Genomic DNA, 12036 nt, shown 5'->3' with positions numbered 1-12036 from the left:
AGGAGGTGAAGGCGATGAAACAGAGAAGAAAGGCCATAAAAAGAACTTAGCAACCTCTTTAGCCAGGGATTGTAATGAGAGAACCAGATATTTACAGAGAACCCTGATTTCTGGTTTGCACATGGCACAGAGCAGTTCTGCAAAGCAGTCTTGGGTAAATGGCCACAGGAAGGAACTCTGGTTTTTTGGGAGCCTGGAGGAATGTGACGTACAAAGTAAACTGAGTGAGCAGTACCAGCATCTTTGGCAGAAGCAGACAGATTGTAAAAAAGGCAGTAACTGAGATCTTAAATCTCCTGATGCATAAACTGTTCTGCCTGCAAAATGTGAACAAAAGCCTGCTTTCATACTTGCCAGGATGGTGTCATCTTGGAAATATAATGAAACGCTGTTACTTGCTGTAAAAAAATAATAATATTTGATAAAGTGGAAGGCAGTAAAAACAGAGGAGACTACACAACAGTCTCTATCAAAGAAGTCACAGCCATGAGTTTGCAAGACCTGAGGAGGGCCGCTGCTCTTGGAGGTCTTGCATTCATCTCTTGGTGGTGGGGGTGTGCCCTCAAGTTGTTTCTGAGTCATGGTGACCCTAATTTGGTCTTATAAAGGCGGTATATAAATAAACTTTTACTTACTTACTTACTTACTTACTAACTAACTACCCTAAAGGCACCAGATCCCAACTGATCTTGCAAGCTAAGCAGGGTCAGACCTGGTCAGTACTTGGATGGGACCAACCAATATCAGGTTATATTTCAGAGGAAGGAACTGGCAAAACCACTTCTCAGGATTCTGAGCCTAAGAAAACCCTATGAAGTCCCTGTCACATGTCTTCACTAGACAGGCCTGTGACAATGGTGGGATCTTGAGAATTGTAAGACTGGGGCAAGTTTATATGGCGCAGGAATGGGCAACTGCAGAGGGGGCAGGGGTCATTTCCTCACACTGTGGCTACCTGATGGCTTGGAAAAAAACACATTTGGGTGTGCCCAAAATGATACAATGTCAGTTCTGGATGACATTTTGGCTGATTATTTAGATTTCCTTTGTCATTTGGGAGGATTTGGAAGACTGCTGTGTTAGGGAGTGGCTTGGGCACATTTTTGTCATGGTAGATTGCCCAAAAATTCAATCTGGGAATTCTTTAATGTTTTTTCACTTGGGGTTTTGAGGGGCTTTGGGGGAGCTGGAGGTCCCATGGTCCTCATTTTGCCCACCCTTGAACATAGTCAGATGCAGACTTTCAGAGGTCTGTTTTTAAGCTGTATAGTGTTGGAAGTACAATGGGAGCTGCATACAATGACATATGGAGGACTGTGCTTTCCCACTCCAGCCATATCTGCTCCGAGTAAGGACAGACACCTGCGAGGGAACTTTGAAACATTCGCATTAGAGTTATTCTTGACGAATCTGGACCCAGTAACCCACATTCACACAGAGCCACCTAAAGAGGAACTTTATTGCATGCAGCAGAATCAAAACATGCACAGCAATTATACGGGGAAACAGCAATTACAGCAGGGCTTCATAAACGGCAAGTGATAAATGGGTAACAACCAATAAAACCCAGTTGCTTTCGCACAGATAAATATTAAACTCAAAGGAGCAAACTGGCAAGGCAGGGAGGATATTAAGATTCAGGGTGAAATTGCAAGGCCCAGGGGTGCTACAGAGGGCTGGATTTTGGAAATGGTTGGAGGTCAAGCAAGATGGGGTTGAGAAGTTGTTGGAAAGGAGAAGGGCATATGGTTCAGAAAAGGGAGAGCCATCAAACATGTTTGCCTAGAACACTTCCATACTAGTAGTGGCTCATGGCTCCCATGTTGTGGGGTGGCGATTCCGTGCCAGTATTCAAAAGCTTTAAAAGAACTATCAAAGGTAGTGACCTAAACCAGGAATACTGCTGTCCAATGTGTTGAGCTGAGTCAGGAATAGTGCTATCCAAGGTGCCAACCCAAGCCAAGAAAAGTGCTATCCATGGTGCCAACCCAAGCTAGGAATAGGGCTATCCATGGTGCAAACCCAAGCTAGCTGTAAATCTTCAGCAAAGTCCATGGGTAGCAGATTAGAAGGTCACGAAACAGTCTAGGGTCATAAATCAGAGTGGAGTCTCCTTCTTTGCAGGTCTTTAAACAGAGGCTGGATGGCCATCTGTTGGAGGTGGCTTTGAGTGTGTGTTCCTGCATGGCAGAATGGGGTTGGACTGGATGGCCCTTGGGGTCTCTTCCAACTCTACGATTCTATCATCGGCTTTTAAAAAATATGATCTAACTTATTTCTCTCTCTGTTTAGAAACCTGTTGTGCCTTGCCTTGGGATCTCTGGTGGGCTGAAAAAATACATAAAAGAATGAAAGTCCCCTGCCCAAAATCCCTCCATGCGCACCACCATCCTACCTCTGGCCCCACACCAGCCCAGTGCTGCTCCACAGGGTGGGTTCCCCTGCCTCCCCTCAACAGCTTCCCCCAGTTCTCTCCACCTGAGAGTGGCATTCCCATTTGTCTGATGTGTCACTGCAGTTGGGAGAGGCTTTGTGCTAAGGTAACAGTCATGCATCTTTAATTAACACACAGTAAATAATTTACAACAATTGATTTTGTATTAATAAACTCTTGCGAGGGGATGATCGCCTGGCAAGAGCTGTCTGGGGGGTAGAGATGGTAGCAAGAGTAGAGTGTAGAAGAGAATCTCCTCCTCCTCCTCTCCCCCCCCCCCTGCTTTCTCATTCCTTCCTTCTCCTCCTCCTCCTCCTTTTCCTTTTCTCCCTTCTTCAATTTCTCCTTTTCTCTTTCCTTTCTTCTGCCTTTCCTCTTCCTTCTGCTTCTCCTTCTCTTGCTCTTCTCATTTTCTTTCTCCTCCCCATCTCTCTTCCTTCTCTCTCCTTTACCCATTCCTCCTCTCCCTCCTTTCATTTTCTCACCTTCTTCTTTTCTCCTCTTTCCCTTTCTCCTTCCCTTTTTCTTTCTGTTTCTCCTCCCCTTTCCCCTCCTTCTCCATCTCTTTCCTCTTCTTTCTCCTTCCCCTCTTCTCTTTCCCCTTCCCCTCCTTTCCTTTTTCTTTCCCCTCTCCTCCCTTTCTTCTCCCCTTCATCCTCCTCCTTCTTTCCCTCCCTCCCTCCCTTCCCCTCCCTCTCCACCTCCTTCTTCTCCTGATGCCCCCTTTTCCACAAAACCCTTTTTGCAGCTCCTGCAGTCATCCAAGCCAGGGAGACTTGGGTACCATCTGGGCACCTTCTGTCTCATTGCCAGACTTACCAGCTCCTCCTTTTCCTCATCTCAACAGGACCACCAGCTCCTTATCCTGAGCTCCAATCTGGCTGGCTCTTTTCATTCCTTATATAGGTAACCTAATAAATCAATTAATTTTTGTTTTATCAGGAGACAGTTGTGATTAATTAATTAATTATACCACCTGTCTCCTGGCTCAGGACTAAAAAGAGCTTGCGGTGCAGCACAAAACCAAAGTACAGCTAAAAATGAGACCAGAAAGTGAAAAACAAGCAATCCTGTTAACATACAATTCAAAACAGTATACAAGCACTGAAAAAGCCATAAATTCAACAGCATCCCCCTATTAAAAGAGCCTTTTTGTACAACCAGCTAGTCATCAAATGTCTATTTAAATGGTCTTTAGAAGAGGAGGCTAGCCAAAAAGGCAAGCTCTTACCTTGCAGTCTCCATCCTCCTTGCCAGGTGGCTGACTTCTTCTGCCACTACCAGGCCTCTTCTGAAAGTGCCAGGATGCCTCTGGTTCCCAGAAAGTTGCCTGCCTGTGCCAGGGCCTTTGTCTCAGCTGTTGCAACTTGAAATCCTCAAACTGTGCACATGGAAGGTAGCACACTGGAAGGGAAGCCCAGCCAGGAAAGCAGCTGGCAGCTCTGAACCTGGGCCAGAATTGTAGCAATCCCAACATGGCTATTAATTGAGGAGCAGAGGCAGGGTCTGTTTTTAAATTGAAGAAGGGAAAGAGCTAAGCAGGAAAATGTTATCTGAGAAAACGAGCCTCGTTCCTTCCAGTGGGATTTATTTCCCCATAAGGATATTTTGGCTCACAGTTGGCTGTAGAGGAGCCCACTTTGCTAGGGGTGTTGGCAACAGTTGCTGGGGGGTCTGTCTGCGCCAGTCCCCGAAACCGGCAGAACAAAATCATCCAGGGCTGCGTTTCTGGCATCATAATGGGCTGTATTTTAATTGGCATAATTAAAAGCTCCTCTGTTCATCTCATTTACAACTTATTTGTAGCAAAGGATAATTATCCCAATTGCTGCCTGGGGGGACATAAGAAGAGAAAGTTGTGGGGGCAGGTCTCCCAGTGGAAGAGAGAAGCGCATGGCACGATGCAGCAGTTGCCTCTTCCTGAGAGACAGACCTCCCCACTCCACCCATGATATGCCATATGCCTGGAGCCAAAGGAGTCTTCTGTGGTACCTGAGGCTTGTGCTTCGGGAGAGATGGTGACGTCTTCTCTGCAGGATGGACAGCTGTCAGTTGGAGGCTGCTAACAGAGCCACAGTTCACATGGCATAACTCTTGGTGCCAAGCGCATGCTTTGGAGTGTCCAGCCTCAAGAAGGATGCTCTGGCATCAATTATTATTATTATTACTGTATTTTATTTTCTTATATTCTGCCTTTATCCCAATATAGGGACTCAAGGCAGCGAACAAGTATAAAACAATACAATTTGAAAACAATACAAAATATTGAAATGCATAAATATAAAATTTAAAAAAACAACAATTAAACAAGGTTAAGGATTAAAACAGTTATAAATTAAAATATATTAAAATCCATTAAAATTTGTATAGCCCAGCATTAAAAACCCAGTCCTTATCCGCTTAATAAGCCTGACTGCACAGGAACGTCTTTACTTGGCGTTGGAAGGATAGTAAGGATGGTGCAACCCTGGCCTCTCTAGGGAGGGATTTCCAAAGCTTGGGAGCAGCCACTGGGAAGGCCCTCTCTCTTGTTCCCACCAAACACAACTGAAAGGGCAGTGGGTCCTTCAAATAGCCTGGACCCAAGCCTTATAGGGAAGGATCAAGGAAAAATAACTTTGCAAGGGGGCCTTCAGAATCCCTGTATAGAAAATGTTTTAAAATCCAATTAACACATTTTAAAAAGTATAATTGCAAAGAAAAGGGGGACATGAAAGCTTGAAAAAGGGAGGGGGTGTACAAAGGATGCCAACGTGGGCTAGGCATATGCATTAATATAAGCTGACCATATGTCCCAAAGTACATTTTCTTGAAGTTGATGTCTATAAAATAGACGTTCCTACATAGAGAATGCATGTAGTAAGAACCTCGGACCATTGAATAACAGATGGTGAATGTTTCATTTTATTTTCCAGCCTTGGATTATAAGGTCTTTTAGCAACACTACCCTTCCCCTCCCCACCGTCAGTCAAATTTGACTGATTTGACCATCAGTCAAATTCTACATTGCAGGGATACAATCGAAAATATTGTATAATGCCAATGTTTAAAAATAGAAACTTCATACGCTGTAGTATGTCCAACCAAAAATGGACAACCACTGACCATTACCAGGAGAAGTTAAGGCAGAAGAACTCTTTATTTGAACAGATCCATTTACCTTGTGAGAGGTGGTCCAGTGGTTGCAATGCTGGAATGGAACTCTAGATTCAAATCCTCGCTCAGCCATGAAAACCTATTGGGTGCCTTGGGCAATTTGGATTCTCTGAGCCAGAGAGAAAAGCAATGGGAAGCACTCCTGAACGAATCTTGCTGAGAAAATGCTATCATAGGATTGCCATTGGTTAGAAACAACACAACAGCAGCAACTCGCCTTGCTCTGTTCTTTACCCGCCTTGAATCCCTGTACTGGGAGGAAGGCAGGATAATAATAATAATAATAATAATAATAATAATAATAATAATAATATAGTTCCCAGGAAAAGAGATTTCACCTCATCATTAGGAGGAACTTCCCAGTAAGGGCTGTTCGATAGTGGAACATAATCCCTCAGAGAGTACTGGAGTCTCCTTCCTTAAAGGCCTTTAAACAGAGGCTGGATGGCCATCTGTCAGGGATGCTTTGATTGTGAGTTCCTGCATGGCAGGATGGGGTTGGACTGGATGGCCCTTGGGGTCTCTTCCAACTCTATGATTCTATGATCTCACTATGGAACACAAGAAGCCAAGCCCACCTGTCCAAGTGCTGTTTGCTATTCAGAACAGATCCTGGTTGGCTCTTGAGATACTTATCACTGGGATTGATAAGGATAACTTGACCCAGGATCATCTTTAGGAAGTTAAAGTCCACTGCAACCCCAACTCAGGAGGTTTGAGATAGATCAGTTTGGGGTCGGCTGTGCTTTGCACATTTTGGCCGAAATGGTTATGTTCCCTTGCTTCCCTTGCTACACGCTGAGCCTGTACTTGTGGAGCACTTCACAGCCCTCTTTCCCCAAAGCCAGTGCTGGCATCACCCGACAAGGATTTCCGCATAAAGCCATCAGCGCAGCCCATGTAATGCTCAAGTGGGTTGTTAGCAAAGTGCCTGTCGTGAAATTTCCTCTCGTTAGCGATCGCTTTCACTTTTGACATGTTACGTTACATTTTATTTTTATTTTATTTGCAGTGATATGCTGAGATGTTTCGTACGTCACCCGCTGATTAGAATTTCACAATTAACATTTGTTCCCGTCTCTCACCTGCTGCCAGTGTAGTGCCTGCAATTAAGCTGTTGTAATAATTGGACAGAGTAATGTTCTCGGTTCTCTAGAGGCAGCGACGACCTTTCTTAGGAGTGAAGGCATTCCCTTCCCTTTGTGGAGAATGGGGCAGTGATGGTGGTGGGTGAGGCACAGCCCTGGATTGGTGTCTCCAAGCTTCCCGGCTTCATTGTCAGCTAAAAAGGACACCCTTGAAATAAGGCAAGGCCAAGGCCATGGAGAACTAAGATCCATCATAGCAGAGTGAGTACAGTGTGGGACTGGAGAGATTATGGGGTCATCTCCACTGGCCTATAACGTGGATCAGGTCGCGAATCATGGGTGCATCATTTCCATTTGAGTGCGAATTTGACCCGCATTGCTCCGATATCGTTCCCATTGGTATTTGAATCTGAATCGATTTATCTTGAAAAACCTGAATTATAAGTCGATAAACCGGTTTAAAAAGACAGTGGTTTTCTTGTGAGGATAAAGTGGGGCAGTGGAAAGTCATGCACACCTGCTTGAACATGGAAGAGAAATACAATTGTATACCTAAAACCTACTGTTAGTTTCAGCCCACTGAATCAATGGGATGTAGCTATGTATTGACTTATTAGTCAGCAGTTGATTGATTGAGTAAGTAAATAAGTTTATTTGTATAGCGTACGCCATTACAAGTTGATTCAATGAGTCTACCAAAGTTAGAACTAACTAATAGGATTGTTATTATGTGGCACTGACTTAATTGTTGTTATTTCCTATCAAGTCATCTTTGACTTTTGGTGTGAGTGAGAGACCTCCAAGATCCCATTGATTATCCTGTGAAGGTCTTGCAAGCTCAGGAAAGCCATGGTTTCCTTGATTGAATGAACCCACATGTAATGTGGTCTTCCTTTTTCCCAGCACACTCTGCATTACTAAGCATTATTATCTTTTTCAGTGAGTCATGCTATCTTATGGTATGTCCAAAAATACAACAGCCTCCGTTTATTCAGTTTGGCTTCTAGGGAGAGTTCAGGCCTGATTTGCCTGATTTGCTCTAGAATCCATTTATTTATTTTCCAGCAATTGATGGAATCCGTAGTACTTTCCTCTATCATAGGGTTTCCTTGGCATTCTGAGGTGGTTTGCCATTATCTTCATCTGGGGCAGAGAAAGTGTGACTTGCCAAAGGTCGCTCAGTGTGTATCAGGGTTTCTGTGTCTGAGTCTGGTTTCTCAGAGTCCTAGCCCAACATTCAAATTACTACACCAGATTGGGTCTCAAATCTCAACCAATAGGATACAGGTCAAGATATTACTTAGATAGGACTGAATCCTATTGTTAGTCCAACTGGGAGACTGCTGATTCAATGGCATTTACCTATGTGTTGATTCATTGAGTCTTCTCCACTTGGGAGTCTTCATTAGATACATAGGCCATAAACTGCTGCTGCTGTGGTTAGTTACCCTTGGTACAGGGTGAGTAGCGGGCATTGGGTAGCCAGATGACAGCCCCACCTTGCTCATCAGTTCTCTGCCATGAGACACATGCAATACATAGGATCAGATCTTCAGGGTCTTTTAATGCTGCCCCTGTCAAATGGGCTGCAGCTCCATCTTCCTTGTGCTGGTGATCCTATCTCCTGGGCTCTGAGAATACAGTATTTCTGCTCCAAGATCATGGATCATGTGACACAGCTCCCAGAAGCTGGGGAGGGATGGCTGTCAAAATTAGGGAATGGGGATAAGGAGGGGAAGGAGCTGGAGCATGGCATTGCTGAGTGGAGAGACTGTGAGGTGGAGTGGAGTAGGGACACATTCAGACAGCTCAGACATCTAGCATCTGTGCAGGCAAAACTTTCCTGCAAGATTTCTACTTTTGGGCAAGTAATGCTGCTGGGAGGAAATGTGTGTGTGTGTGTTTGTGTGTCCACTTTTGAGGACTTTCCCTGCAGCTGGTTCTCTACCTGGGAGTAATGTGATGGAAACTGGGCTGGTTTCTTCTCTCCCAGCATGTTGGCACAAGTTGTCTTCCAGTGGTGAAAGAAACAGCGAGGCATCTATCAGCATGGCGGAAACCCATGCAGAGCCAGCCTACAGCTATTGGCTTTCGAATCTGGGATTTCGGAGTGGCAGGACTGTCTAATGCTTCCAGAAATAGCAGCAGTACACTAGGCTTATACTGATGCCAGTATTTTTTGCTCCTGTGGAGGGATGGGGAAGAAGAGAGATGACATTGGGTTCCTCTTCCTTTCTCCTCCTTTGGGTGAGATGGCTTCCCGGTGCAGCAAGAAACATGATCGCCTCCTGCAATTTTTTTTATTTACCATATTTCTTTGTAAGTTTATTCTCTGCCGCTCTCTTGAGTGTTAGTTTTGACCCACCTTTTCAAACCGCGAAGGTAATTTTGATTTCTGATCCTGCCCTCTGGAGTATGTATTAGCTACGTCTTCTCATTTGGTGTCATCTGCAAATCTGATCATTCTCCCCTCTCCTCCCTCTGCCCCAGCCTTCCCGATAATATTTTATCTAGAGGCTTTGGGAATCCAAGACATTTGCTTTAGGCCTTTCTCTGCATAATGTGCCATTTCGCTTGCTGTGGGGCCAGGGCAGGTTTGCAAAGGTCACCGGTGTGTGAGCAAACTCTTCACCTTGTGGATTCCCTTGAGCTGCGCTGGGGTGGATGAGGAGGCAGAGCAGGCAGAACAGGCAAGAGAAGAGCCACTGGCATCATCAGGGCAAGGCTACGGGGCACAGGTTCAGGACCAAATTAAGCACGATGAGCAGAACGGTTGCCAAGCTTAGCAGAACTAACTTGTCTCAGTCAGTCTGTAGTAAGTAGTACACATGAACAGTTAGGTAGGGTATGTGTGTGCTTGGGGCAAAAGCATATAACCATGAAGTCCAGAATCTGAAATTGCAAAATTCCACCATAGAAGAGCTATGTTAGTCATTGGAAACTGAGTTAAGAGGGTGTGGGGTGCTAGAGGGGGAAGATGTGGGAGAATTCAAAGATGAATATCCTTTCAACCTCAAGCTAGCCTTTCTCTCCTCTCATGATAGTCTATCCAGGACTGCGGAGGCAAAGGAGAGGCAATGTGGTGCAGTGGCTACAGCCTGAGGCAGACTCTATTAAAACATTATGATGATAGTCCTTTCTAGAACACAGAGAAATCAGCTTGGCAACAAAGAGATAAGGGACTAGTAGCAGCCAAGCATACAAAATACATGTAGAAAAGATCTTGGGAAATCCCTTGCACATTGACTGGCACATCCCATCTACCTGGATATCTGCTGAATGCATGCTTTGTCTTCTCATAACTATAGTTGTACCAATTCCAATTAATTGATGGTATGGTGAGTATATCTCCATGTGTGTGTGACAGTGTTGCACTCCTTGCTACTAGAAACATTATTATTTGTTTATTTATTCAATTTATATCCCACCTTTTCCCCAGCACAGGGTTCAAGGCAGTTTACAACCATTTAAAAACACAGTGCAACTAAAAGTCCACTAATACAAAAAGTAAAATACAATTAAACCAAAGTTCTTTCAAAAGACATATTTAAAGCACAATAAAACAGAAACACAACACTCACCCTTAAAATCTGCATCTGCTACAACATGATAAAAATGAAACATGTCTTCCAAGGAAAGGAGTTCCATAATTTGGGAGCAGCCATCGGAAATGCTTAATAAACTTAATAAAGTTTTTAAAAGGGATCCTATCTTCTGGAGTTCTACTTCAGATATGGGACTCTTGCAAAAGGTTCTGACATCATAAAATCATATGGGGAAACCCAGAGCTTTACCACCCTTAATTCACCAGTCTACTATGTTGTTGCTTTGTCAGATACAATTTCCCTCATCTTGGTAAACCTGGGCTCCTTAAGCTTGTCCTAAATGTATATCCCTAGTTAGCTTCCTCCAATTTCTGTATCAGCCAGTTTGATTTTGTTTTTTTGAAGTGAGGAGGTCATTTGAAAAGACTGGCTGTAGATCAGTTGCTTGGCTGCATTCAAGTCCAGTGAGCAGAAATTAAATGGGGATTTAGGTCAGTTGAGCTTTTCTGGGGATTTGGATTTCTATCTGGGGAGTGGCAGCGAAGCAATGATTAAAGAGAAGTTGCAGGAAAAGCACGGCTTTTGGCTAAGCTTGTCCCAGTGGGCACTTTCCTAAAAGTAATCTCTGTTTCAAACTGAACTACAACAAAGATGCAAACGTTCAACTTCAAGTCTATCCCTGCTCCTAACTTCAAGATGCCCCCCAGAACCTAAACTCAGTGCATATGGAACCTGAACTGAAAGCTAGGCTTTCATGATTGCTTTGATTCTTGGTATTTGCTCTCAAGCTGGCTTTGACTCAATAGTGATCCTATGAATGAGAGATCGCCACAAACCATGGTCATCAACTGCCTTGCTCAGGTAGCTTTACTAGTTGTGTAGAAGAGAGCATTTCAGCAAGGGTTACATGTCACACAATTTCCCCCTTTAACACCTGTTAAAGGTACAAGAACCCTCTCCAATTTTCACTTTAGCAATGCTACTGCTATCTCCAGGGTATGTTTTGTACCTCCTTTCTAAAACTCTGTTTGGCCTAAGCTTGGTTGGAGCTTAATTCCACCTCGCCACTAGGGTTGCCAAAGTGAAAACTGGAGCCTGCTCCTGTACTTAGAATGGTTGTGTGGAAGAGACCATTTCTGGTTGTGCGACAAGCAACACCTGCTGATAGTCCCTCTTCTACACAACCATTAAAGGAACAGGAGGCCTGTCCAGTTTTCAAACTAGCAACCTTAACTAGAAATGAGAGGGACTTGTGTTACTTTGTATTGTACTTGCTGTTGTACACCGCTTTGATCTAATTTGGAAAAGCGGTATATAAATAAACATTATTATTATTATTATTATTATTATTATTATTATTATTATTATTACTACAAGACCATATAATCTTCCCTCCCTAGACAGGGCAGCTCCCAGCATGAAACACCTTTCTGCTGCTCTTCTTTCCGCTTCAGATTCCCTTTAATCAATTAAACAAATAGGACAGAGCTTGCAGCTCCTACTTGCATGGGGGGGGGGGTGGCAGCAGGGAGGGCTTATGTGCCCGGTTTATTTTCTGTCATGCCAAGGGCACATGCTGTGTGTAAATAAAGGCTACCTTGTTCATGCACGCAAAGTCCTTCCACTTGCATTCCTTGATGGTTGTTGCTGTTGTTGTTGTTGTTGTGTGCCTTCAAATAATTTCCAATTTATTGTGACCCTAAGGTGAGCCTATCACAGTGTTTTCTTGGCAAGATTTGTTCGGAGGGGTTTTTGCCAGTGCCTCCCTCTGAGGCTGAGAGAGTATGACTTGCTTAAGGTCATCCAATCGGTT

General features: G+C 44.1%; 1 protein-coding gene across 2 annotated transcripts in view; it reads right to left on the bottom strand.

Moving 5' to 3' along the window:
- The window catches only part of LOC149304465 (uncharacterized), an 80974-nt gene extending 77273 nt beyond the window's left edge, over nucleotides 1-3701 (bottom strand). For both annotated transcript variants that reach the window (XM_089479027.1, XM_089479029.1), the window contains exon 1: nucleotides 3666-3701. The gene's annotated coding sequence lies outside the window, so the exon portion shown is untranslated. The remainder of the gene's footprint in view (nucleotides 1-3665) is intronic.
- Nucleotides 3702-12036: the final 8335 nt, after the last annotated feature.

The sequence above is a fragment of the Sceloporus occidentalis genome, unplaced genomic scaffold (assembly GCF_023333645.1).
Source record: "Sceloporus occidentalis isolate IW3139 unplaced genomic scaffold, rSceOcc1.0.p SCAF_13, whole genome shotgun sequence".
Classification (NCBI taxonomy): Eukaryota; Metazoa; Chordata; class Lepidosauria; order Squamata; family Phrynosomatidae; genus Sceloporus; species Sceloporus occidentalis.
This window is presented reverse-complemented; position numbering and strand designations above follow the sequence as displayed.